This window comes from Gossypium arboreum, chromosome 3 (genome assembly GCF_025698485.1).
Source record: "Gossypium arboreum isolate Shixiya-1 chromosome 3, ASM2569848v2, whole genome shotgun sequence".
NCBI lineage: Eukaryota > Viridiplantae > Streptophyta > Magnoliopsida > Malvales > Malvaceae > Gossypium > Gossypium arboreum.
Window position 1 is genome coordinate 3,941,393 of NC_069072.1, and position 10,260 is coordinate 3,951,652.

Sequence of the window (10,260 nt, forward strand, 5' to 3'; positions counted from 1 at the left end):
TGATATTGAAATGGCTTTAGAGTTTACATTTGCAAACTCTCTAAAATGGCTCCACTTGTACCTTAATTTTGCTCACAATCAGAGGCGGATGCAAGGGGGGCTGGCAGTGGCCCTGGCCCCCCTAAAATGGAAAATTTATATTTAGGCCATTGAATTTTTTTAAAAATTTTAAATTAGTAAATGTAAAATTGTCCTCAAACATTGACATGAACCAAAGTTTCATTGCATTCAAGTATTTTAAATTATTGTTTTCTCATCATGTAATGTAATGTAACATGAACCAATGTGATGATCCAATGTTACATTACACGATGAGAAAACAATAATTAACAGATTTGCAATTCAATGCAGAGAAAAATAGCAAAAACTCGATAATGATGATCATGAAGCAGCGATAGCTACGCATGGTCGAAGCTAGAATTTTTTTTTAGGGAGGGTCGAAATTAAATTATAATTTTTACAATAGTAAAAATACAATTTCATCATTTTAATAGCCTATATATTTATCATTTATAAATGATTAAATCAATTTTTTTTATCATTTTTAAGAAGAGTCAAATTGTAATTTTACCTTTATTAGTTTAAAATTTTAAGAAAATTTAAGGACCTAAATGCAATATTTTCCATTTTGGGGCAGGGCTACGCCACTGCCTTACTTACCCCCCAAACCCCTGTACAAAAAATTAATTCTAGTTTTTGAATTCTAGTGATAACTGGCTGTGTGTTTGGTGTTTTTTGGTTTGTAAGTCTAAGTGATAACTACGTTGATGCCAAGATGTTACCCAAATTAGATGAACCAATACGTCGGTAAAACTTTTCAAGCAAGGAACAACACAGACACATTTCCAGTACAATTAATGATACAGGCGACCATAACACATAGAAATAATATTCTATCTAATACTCAGTAATATCAGGTCCGACTCATTTTCCTGCAAGTCATCTTATGATTTACTATAGTTTAGGAAAATAGTCTGCAGCACCCCAAACCCGGCCCAGAAGTTATGGCCGGATCCGGCATGCCACATCAAAACGTAAAAAAAAAATTTCCATTCTAAGTCCAGAAAATCGTACTTGATGTTCAAAAGATTAATTCATTAAGGGTTAAAGTGAATGGAAGTCATGCACCGGTAGGAAACCGAAAAGAGGTGGTGAGTCCATCGGATCGCTTAAGTACCAAGCTCCTTCGGATCCAATCCTAGACATGCATACATAATTGCCACACCTTAACGTCATGAATATTTCTAGGAAACCGATTTGATTAAGTCATTTTAGGAAAAGTGATTAATTTTGGAAAAATACTTTCATTGCGGAAGCTTTGCTTGTTGTCGTGTTATTTTGAAATCAACTGTTGTTTTTGAAAACGCGCCCTAAAGCTATCCAATTTCAACAGTTAAAATAAGTATTACCTATCTTAGTAATACATATTAAAACCATCAAAAATAATTAAGCGGCCTTATTACATTTAAAAACCCAAAACTTCAAACGTAAATAAAAGGATGTCCAGTTCACGGAAGAAAAATCAAACTTTGAGCGGTGGCCACTCAATTCCCTCACGACTCCAAGCCCACTATGGTTGGGGATTTCTGCGTGGATGAAAATAAAAGGGTGAGTTTGGGAAACTCGGTGTGTAAGGAAAACCCATTCAAAGCCCAAGTCAGCTCAAGCCTATTGGGCCTAAGCCCATTCAGGTAACAGTGGTACTGGGCCAAAGCTCTTTTCAGATTACAATAAACTGGGCCTTAGCCCCTTATTCAGATAACAGTATGGCCCATAGGCCCATTTCAAGTAATAGTGCAACATCAGTAAACATATGCAAGCCCATTTGGGGAGACTACTCAACCCACCAACCACTACACTCCACCCGTACCAGCCATACGCTCCATGTGGGATAGCTCAACCCACCCAAACCCAACACTCCACATTCTTGGCATTCTTTGCTCGATTAACGATAAATTGAGGCAAAGCCTCTAGTACGTGGACAAGCCACTTTCGATACTTCCTCCGTCAATATCCCAATCCCATGCATCGATAATAACAACATGGCATGCAATAAATAACAATAGTCAAACAAGCATTTAAGTCAATTTAACCTAGGGGTATTTGGTAATTTATCTCCTAGGGGTAAAGCGTAAATTTTCACTTTTAAAGGTATTTCAGTAATTTATCTATTTTAGGGTTTTTCATGCATATTCCTACCTTTCACGTACTAATGAATCACTACTGAGGGTTCTTATCGAATTGGGCTGTTGGCCCATCATTCCAATTTTGGCCCATTAAGCCCAAAAATATCGAGGCACGTAAATCATGCACTTTGCAGTCCAAATTTTGCAGCTTACCAAAAACATTAATCGATTTACCTCACGAGCATTCGCACACTCGCAAATCTACAAAATACCGGTTTCGGCATTTCGACTTTTCGACTTTTGCCGATCCAGACTAAGAAAGAGGGTGTTAGTACACACACATTTTGCGACGATATGCTGACGAGATCCACACACGAACTGCCTACAATTGGATTACTAACACGTTAATCTAACTATTCAAATACAAACTATGTATTAACCCCTTACAATATTCGACCAACCACACCCACAGATCATAGTAAGCTTATAAGAAATCAATAAGCAACTCATTAACAAATTTTTGTCAATGTTTACCACATAATCATAATTTCACTGCAAGCTGTCTTCCTGAGCAACAGTCACTAAATTATTTATAACTGGAGCTACGAAACTCCAAATCAAGTGCCGTTAATTTTCCCTAAAAATAGACTCATATATCTTTTATCCATAAAATTTTCAGAATTTTTGGTATGGCCAATCAATACCAGATTTTTCTTAAAGTTTCCCATGTTTCACTGTTTGACTAATCTGACCACTCTTCATTACGAATCAAATTTCTCATTGTACAGAATTCAAAATATGTTCTTGTTTATTTCATTTGAAACTAGACTCATTAAGCTTTAATTACATAATTTATGCAGCTTCTAACTCATCTCCCACAATTTATGGTGATTTTCCAAAGTCACGTTACTGCTGCTGTCCCAAGCAGATTTATTACCAAATCACTCTTTCACACCTAACTTGCATGCTTGTTATTTAAACATGTATATCACCAATCAACCATCACATATCTATGATTTTACTTAAGTATAATCTCCATTTCATCATTTTAAAGCACAACATGTTAGCTGATTTTTCCCTTTAACATCTAAGGCACATGCATGCTCATTTGTTTGACTCAACTTCACCTATCTTCCATTTTTCATCAAAAGAACATGAAACAACAACCATTTCCTTCATTTTAATTCATGACCAAATGCTCTCAACACAACCAAAAATCAAAATATACTTCAAGAGTTAAGGTAGAATCAAGAAGAACTCATGAACCTCAAAATAGAAGCAAGGTACCAAGAACTTACCTTCAATTTTCCTCCTCCTAATGACCGAATACTCAAGAGCTTCTCCTCTCCTTTCTCTTCTCTAACTTTCAGCTATGATGAACAAAGATGGACAAAACTTTGTTCTTTTCACCCCTTTTTCTTTTAATAAAACTTCATATTTCATCCATTTAATTCTTTAATACAAAAGACATGAAATTCTTATCATGAAACATTTACCTAACCCATTATCATGAAACCTTTACCTAACACATTATCATGAAACATTTACCTAACACATTATCATGAAACATTTACCTAACCTATTATCAATTTGTATCAATTTGTACCATAAATTATGGATATCAAGTGTACATTTTGTCTACATTCAACATGATGACTAGCCACTACATGTAAAATGGGAGGTTTGTCATGCAAATCCTCCTATTTTGCACTCTTATTTATTTGGCCACTTCAATTTAGCCTATAGCATTTTCAAACATTTTCACATAGGTTCTATTTCATAATTTCACCCCCTTTTTGTTATGGAACAAAAAAATTAACTAAAATTGTCGGGTTCTATCTTAAGTTTGGGCTTTCTAGAGGCCCACTAACATAATTAAACCTATGCCAACATTCACAGATTCCGAAAATTGGGCGTTACAACTCTACCCTCCTTACGAAATTTCGTCCTCGAAATTTACCTAATCCAAACAGATGAGGGTATTCTTTGTTGCATCGTCTCTTCGGCTCCCAAACTCGAAGTTTCCCTTCCTTAACTTGTTGAAAACGAGCGACCAAAGACTCATCGTTCAACTGTTTTTCCTTAATCTGATCCACCCAGTTGGCCTCACTTACAACTCAATAGCAGACTTCCATCATCATCTGAGACTCAGACGAGCAAACATTGCTCTCGGATCGAATCTGACTCTACGACTTAGAGCATCAGCTATCACATTAGCCTTGCTTGGGTGATACTCGATCGAACAGTCATAATCCTTAAGCAACTCAATCCATCTCCTTTGCCTAAGGTTCAGCTCCTTCGAGTCAACAAATACTTAAGACTCTTATGGTCGGTGTATATAATACACCTTTCTCCGCACAAGTAATGTCTCCAAATCTTAAGTGCAAATATCACTGCCGCCAACTCTAAATCATGAGTCAAATAGTTTCCCTCACGAGGCTTAAGCTATCGTGATGCATATGCAACCACCTTACCCTCTTGCATTAACACGCACCTAAACGCACGTGTGATGCGTCCATACACACGTAAAATCCTTCCTGACTACGGTTAAATTAACACAGTGCTGCTTGATCGAACTTTCTTCAACTTCTCAAAAGCTTCTTCGCTTCTTAATCCATACAAATGGTACTCCTTTCCTTATGAGTTTTGTTAGAGGTGCTGCCATCACAGAAAAACCTTCACAAACCTTCTGTAGTATCCTGCCAGTCCTAGGAAACTCCGTATTTCGACACCGACCTAGGTGGCTTCCATTCCAAAATCGCTTCAATTTTCTCGAGGGTCCACCTTAATCTCCTCGCAGAGACCACATGTCCTAAGAAGGTTACCTCCTCAACCAAAATTCACACTTCTTGAACTTCGCAAAGAGTTCCTTCTCCTTAACACTCATGAGCACTATACGGAGATGCCCATCATGTTTCGCTTCAGTTTCAGAATATACCAGGATATCGTCAATAAAGACGACTACGAACTGATCTAAAAATGGTTGGAATACACGATTCATTAGATCTATAAATGCTGCAGGAGCGTTCATCAGTCCAAATGGCATAACCAGAAACTCGTAATGACCATACTGAGTCCTGAATGCTATTTTATGGATATCTGCCTCCTTGACCCTTAACTGATGATATCCAGATCGAAGGTCGATCTTGGAAAATACAAAAGCTCCTCTAAGCTGGTTGAATAGATCGTCAATCCTTGGCAGTGGATACTTATTCTTAATCGTCAGTTTGTTCAACTGGCGATAATCAATGCACATCCGCATCGTACCATCCTTCTTTTTCACGAATAGCACTGGTGCTCCCCATGGAGATACGCTTGGCCTAATGAAGCCCCTATGCAACAACTCTTGAATTTGAGCCTTTAACTCCACTAACTCCTTCGGTGTCATCCTATACGGTGCAATGGACACAGGCGCCATTCTAGGCAACAAGTCTATTCCAAACTCAACTTCTCGATTCGGAGGCAATCCTGGAAGCTCCTCCGGAAAAACATCTTAGAACTCCTTTACGGTCCTAACCTTATCCACTGTCAGTCCTTCCTCTTCCGACTGACTTACAAATACCAAATAGGCCTCACAACCTTTCCGAATCCACTTCTCGGCTCTTAATGCCGATACCATATTGGACAAATAATCCATTCGCTCACCTATCACCATAACCTCCTCATCCTTTGTGGTCCTTAACACCATTCGTTTAGCAGTACAATCCAGAGTCACTTTATGCTTAACAAGCCAGTCCATTCCCAAAATAAGATCAAACTCTCCGAATGGTAACTCCATCAGATCTCCAGGGAAAATCTTACCTTGAGTTTCTAAGGGTACATTCCTATACAGTTTGTCTACCCTAACCGAGTGACCCAAGGGACTTAGTACAGATACCCCACTCACAATCTCCTCAGAGCAGTCCAAGTCGTCCATAATCCGTTCTGTGGCCTCCAACCAATATTCCGCCACATTCGGGGCTATACTAGACACGCCCTTAAAGATCTTCGTTCCGTTAGTCCCGAAGTCATTCAGAAATAGATCCCTGAATTTCGTTGCCCGAACTTGCTCCGGCAACCCTTTCCAGAACACGAAGCATTGCCTGTGACAGGGCATCATCCTCGGCGGCTCTATCTTACGGCCCATTCTCATCCACCGGTGGTGGTCGTGCTACTCCAGTGGGTATGTATTCAGAAGACGAAGATCCAGCTTGAGTACTACCTCGGCTTCATCCACGGCCTCTTGTACTCATATCGTATTATCTTGATTACAATTTTTATGCATCAATTAATATTCTAGTGTTTATTACGGATGTTTTATGAATCGACAGTAGTTCGAGTTTGTTTTCGCAGAATCAAGTCTAGCTACGATTTGATCTCTTATCGATTTTCCTATGGTTTCAGTATCATCCTATCCGAGTATCCTAGCGAAATTTTAGTGCAGCATGATAATTCAGGAAAATATTCGAAAAGTTCGAGTAATACTTACGGCTTGGTAGGAGATTCGAATGCCACCTTCTAAAGATCTAAATTTTGAAAAGCTGCGTTTTTGCAATCTTTATAAAATTTTTGTTTTCAAGTTTTAAATTTTGTAAACCCATTCCACAGTAGAGTTGTTGTAACTGGCTCGATACCACTAAATGTAGCACCCCAAACCGGCCCGAAGTTATGGCGGGATCCGCATGCCACATCAAAACGTAAAAAAATTTCCATTCTAAGTCCGAAAATCGTACTTGATGTTCAAAAGATTAATTCATTAAGGGTTAAAGTGAATGGAAGTCGTGCACCGGTAGGAAACAGGAAAAGAGGTGGTGAGTCCATCGGATTGCTAATACCAAGCTCCTTCGGATCCAATCCTAGACATGCATACCGCAATTGCCACACCTTAACGTCATGAATATTTCTAGGAAACCGATTTGATTAAGTCATTTTAGGAAAAGTGATTAATTTTGGAAAAATACTTTCATTCTGGAAGCTTTGCTTGTTGTCGTGTTATTTTGAAATCAACTGTTGTTTTTGAAAACGCGCCTAAAGCTATCCAATTTCAACAGTTAAAATAAGTATTACCTATCTTAGTAATACATATTAAAACCATCAAAAATAATTAAGCGGCCTTATTACATTTAAAACCCAAAACTTCAAACGTAAATAAAAGGATGTCCAGTTCACCGAAGAAAAATCAAACTTCGAGCGGTGGCCACTCCAATTCCCTCACGAGCCCAAGCCCACTATGGTTGGGGATTTCTGCGTGGATGAAAATAAAAGGGTGAGTTTGGGGAAACTCGATGTGTAAGGAAAACCCATTCAAAGCCCAAGTCAGCTCAAGCCTATTGGGCCTAAGCCCATTCAGTGTAATGAGTGGTATGGGCCAAAGCTCTTTCAGATTACAATAAACCGGGCCTTAGCCCCTTATTCAGATAACAAGATGGCCCATAGGCCCATTTCAAGTAATAGTGCAACATCGGTAAACATATGCAAGCCCATTTGGGAGACTACTCAACCCACCAACCACTACACTCCACCCGTACCAGCCATACACTCCATGTGGGATAGCTCAACCCACCTAGCCCAACACTCCACATTGCAAGATTCTTTCATTAACGATAAATTGAGGCAAAGCCTCCAAAGACGTGGACAAGCCACTTTCAGTACTTCCGTCAATATCCCAATCCCATGCATCGATAATAACAACATGGCATGCAATAAATAACAACAATCAAACAAGCATTTAAGTCAATTTAACCCTAGGGGTATTTGGTAATTTATCTCCTAGGGGTAAAGCGTAAATTTTCCACTTTTAAAGGTATTTCAGTAATTTATCTATTTTAGGGTTTTCATACATATTCCTACCTTTCACGTACTAACAGAATCACTACCGGGGTTCTTATCGAATTGGGCGTTGGCCCATCATTCCAATTTTGGCCCATTAAGCCCAAAAATATCGAGGCACGTAAATCATGCACTTTGCAGTCAAATTTTGCAGCTTACCAAAAACATTAATCGATTTACCTCACGAGCATTACACTCGCAAATCTACAAAATACCGTTTTTGGCATTTCGACTTTTCGACTTTTGCCGATCCAGACTAAGAAAGAGGGTGTTAGTTACACACTGCTTTTGCGACGATATCTTGTGAGATCCACACACGAACGCCTACAATTGGATTACTAACACGTTAATCTAACTATTCAAATACAAACTATGTATTAACCCCTTACAATATTCGACCAACCACACCCACAGATCATAGTAAGCTTATAAGAAATCAATAAGCAACTCATTAACAAATTTTTGTCAATGTTTACCACATAATCATAATTTCACTGCAAGCTGTCTTCCTGAGCAACAGTCACTAAATTATTTATAACTGGAGCTACGAAACTCCAAATCAAGTGCCGTTAATTTTCCCTAAAATAGACTCATATATCTTTTATCCATAAAATTTTCAGAATTTTGGTATGGCCAATCAATACCAGATTTTTCTTAAAGTTTCCCATGTTTCACTGTTTGACTAATCTGACCACTCTTCATTACGAATCAAATTTCTCATTGTACAGAATTCAAAATATGTTCTTGTTTATTTCATTTGAAACTAGACTCATTAAGCTTTAATTACATAATTTATGCAGCTTCTAACTCATCTCCCACAATTTATGGTGATTTTCCAAAGTCACGTTACTGCTGCTGTCCCAAGCAGATTTATTACCAAATCACTCTTTCACACCTAACTTGCATGCTTGTTATTTAAACATGTATATCACCAATCAACCATCACATATCTATGATTTTACTTAAGTATAATCTCCATTTCATCATTTTAAAGCACAACATGTTAGCTGATTTTTCCCTTTAACATCTAAGGCACATGCATGCTCATTTGTTTGACTCAACTTCACCTATCTTCCATTTTTCATCAAAAGAACATGAAACAACAACCATTTCCTTCATTTTAATTCATGACCAAATGCTCTCAACACAACCAAAAATCAAAATATACTTCAAGAGTTAAGGTAGAATCAAGAAGAACTCATGAACCTCAAAATAGAAGCAAGGTACCAAGAACTTACCTTCAATTTTCCTCCTCCTAATGACCGAATACTCAAGAGCTTCTCCTCTCCTTTCTCTTCTCTAACTTTCAGCTATGATGAACAAAGATGGACAAAACTTTGTTCTTTTCACCCTTTTCTTTTAATAAAACTTCATATTTCATCCATTTAATTCTTTAATACAAAAGACATGAAATTCTTATCATGAAACATTTACCTAACCCATTATCATGAAACCTTTACCTAACACATTATCATGAAACATTTACCTAACACATTATCATGAAACATTTACCTAACCTATTATCAATTTGTATCAATTTGTACCATAAATTATGGATATCAAGTGTACATTTTGTCTACATTCAACATGATGACTAGCCACTACATGTAAAATGGGAGGTTTGTCATGCAAATCCTCCTATTTTGCACTCTTATTTATTTGGCCACTTCAATTTAGCCTATAGCATTTTCAAACATTTTCACATAGGTTCTATTTCATAATTTCACCCCCTTTTTGTTATGGAACAAAAAAATTAACTAAAATTGTCGGGTTCTATCTTAAGTTTGGGCTTTCTAGAGGCCCACTAACATAATTAAACCTATGCCAACATTCACAGGATTCCCGAAAATTGGGGCGTTACATAGTCCATCTGACAATCATTAGAATCATCCTAAACTTCAAGGCGCTTTCTTGAAATCCTTCTTACTCTTCACATCAAGGGATGCAAGCATAGAAAATAAAGGCATTTTCATTTCAAATTGAACCTATTACTAGTGGTGTTACACAACCCTGGATATTGAAATGTGTAAAACTGAAATTAGATTATGGAACTGATTTTCCTCCTCATTTCCATGCAATGAGAGTAAACAAAAGCATGTGCAATCGACATGGGTTTTGATCAAAATTCACACTCATCATCACAATCCATCATGCAACAAATCAACCAAGCTCATGAACATGATATATATATATATATAACCCAATTTTTTATTAGTGGATTTGATTCCAAATAACCCAATTTTGTTATCTCAATTTGAAAAAACTTAATATATATCCATATAAATGTTTATCATATTTTATAATAAATGAATAATAAAAAAATTAC